Source organism: Bison bison, unplaced genomic scaffold (genome assembly GCF_000754665.1).
Source record: "Bison bison bison isolate TAMUID 2011002044 unplaced genomic scaffold, Bison_UMD1.0 scf7180017864386, whole genome shotgun sequence".
In the NCBI taxonomy this organism is placed as follows: Eukaryota; Metazoa; Chordata; class Mammalia; order Artiodactyla; family Bovidae; genus Bison; species Bison bison.
This window is the reverse complement of record NW_011494958.1, coordinates 129,274-131,809: the sequence shown is the minus strand read 5'-3', so window position 1 is coordinate 131,809 and position 2,536 is coordinate 129,274.

Below are 2,536 nucleotides of genomic sequence, written 5' to 3'. Positions count from 1 at the left end.
TTTTTTTTTTTTTTGCAAAGTAATAATAGGTTATAAAAGTGAAAATTAAAGGAATAATAGAGGACTTAAAAATTTTTTTTAAATTAAAAAAAAAAAGAATGATCGTAAAAATAGTAAAAATATATCTAGGACTTTCTCTGGTTTTGTTGTGGGTATTGTGGGGTCAGTTCATTTTCGGCAAGTTCTTTGGTCCGACTTCTATTTCTCAAGATCTATAGGCCCCTTCCTATGTAGTCGGTACTAACCACAGGGTTTTAATCTATTGTCTGTAGCTTCCAAGGCGGTTCCCTCTGTTATAGCTTCTTCTGTTTTCTGATCTCTTCAGTGTCTAGTTTCTGCCCTGACACAAAGGGGACGGTGGTAGACACTTTTTTTTGGCTCGCTTGTTCAGTCACACTGTGGGGAGGGAGGGACGCTGCAAACAAATAACACTGGCATTTGCTCGCAGTGCCTCAGCCACACTGGGTCTGCCCCCGCTCATGGCACGTGTAGCCTCCCTGCCCACACTGCTCAGGCTCTAAGTTGCTCCACCGGGAACCACCTGTGGCCGGCCCTGGGCTGCTTGAACCTCCCAGGTCCAAGCCGCTCAGGTTCAGGCACTCGGGTAGTCCTCAGAGGCGCAGACTCGGTTGTGCCTGCGTTTTGTCCCCTTCCCAGGTCCAAGCAGCTAAGGTGATGAGGTGTTTGGCAAGCGTGATTGCTGTGACTTATCGCCTCCCCGCCACTCGGTTATCTAGGTGTACAACTGGCGCACCTTCTCAGGCGGATGTTGACTGTCCAGACCCCCAAGAAGTTTTAGTTAGCAAAGAAGCCTGCTTACAGTTTTGTAGATAATGTCTCTCTGGAGAAGCCTGTCACCGGAGGGGGATGGTCTGCAGCCGGCTATCTCTGTTCAGTCCTTTGTTCTGTGCACGGGCCTGGCAGTGTCTTAGGTTAGGGCTGGCTTTTCACGTGGTAGATATTCCATAGTCTGGTTTGCTACCCCAAATTATTTCGCTCAGTTAGCGCTCGGGGTATTCAGGCCAGATCCTTACTCTAAGTGATGCAGCCCACGCCGCACCTCACTGCCCAGCCCCCGCTTGCTAGTGGCGTGTGCAGGCGTCTACGCCACTTCTCCACTGGGGGAGTTACCGTAGGGCTCATAATCTGCGGGTTTTAATTGTTTATTTATTTTTCCTCCCTGTTATGTTGCCCTCTGTGCTTCCAAGGCTCAGCACAGATTCAGCAGTGAGGTTTCCTGGTGTTTGGAAACTTCTCTCTTTAAGACTCCCTTCCCTCTTTTGTCTCTTTTTTTGTCTTACATATTTTTTCCTACCTCCTTTCAAAGACATGGGTTGCTTTTCTGGATGCCTGATGTCCTATACCAGCATTCAGGAGTTGTTTTGTGGAATTTACTCGGCATTTAAATGTTCTTTTGACGAATTTGTGGGGAAGAAAGTGTTCTCCCTGTCCTAGTCCTCCGTCATCTTAGCTCCTCCTCTGGGAGATGCTTTAATTCACAGGATGCTTTTGCAACTAAATTCATAAATTTCAAGGAACAAGCATTTTCCTTAGGTCCTTTGAAGTGGCCATTGTCTTGCCAGACACATATTTCTCTTGATATCATACTAGATCCTTCTCTCCCTTTCTTGAGCTCTCTGGTCAATTATCACCTTGTTTTCTGGCTTTACCTGAACACTCAGTACATGAAAATACCTCCTACTACTCTATTTTATATCTAGCTTTGTTTTCTTCATACCAACTGTAATCACTTGACATATTATATAATATTTTATTTGCACATCATCTTTCACCATCACTGGATTGTGAAAACTTCCTTTTTTTTTTTAGCACCATATACTTGTTACCTATATTTGTTTAGAGGGACTTCCCAGGTGGCACAGTGCTAAAGAATCTGCCTGGCAATGCAGAAGGGGCAGGTTAGATCCCTGGGTTGAGAAGATCACCTGGAGAAGGAAATGGCAACCCACTCCAGTATTCTTGCCTGGGAAATCCCTTGGACAGAGGAGCCTGGCCAGCTATAGTCCGGGGCTGGGGGTGGGGGGCAGTCTCAAAAGTGTCAGGCATGGCTTAGTGATTAAACAGAAATATGTGTTTTGAACATGGTTGACACTCAATATATATTCTTCAAATGTTTTAAAGTATTTCTCATTACAACTGTAGAATGCATATTTCTTTGGGAATATGCTGAGAGTGGGGCAAAAATGCCTAAGTAGAGATGAAACAGAACTTTTCTAAACAAAAATATTTTATTGACAGCAAAATAAAAAAAAATTACTATTTCATCTATGAGAGTTATGCCAATTTGTATGAAAATTAATCATGTTATTTTCATTTTTCTTGGTAGTCATCTCCACCACATGGAACCAAGTAATAATACACAATTTTCTGAATTTTTTCTTCTGGGATTCTCAGACGATCCAGAATTGCAGCCCCTCATCTTTGGGCTTTTCCTCTCCTTGTACTTGATTACTGTGTTTGGAAACCTACTCATTATTCTGGTCACTAACTCTGACTCCCATATCCACAAATCCGT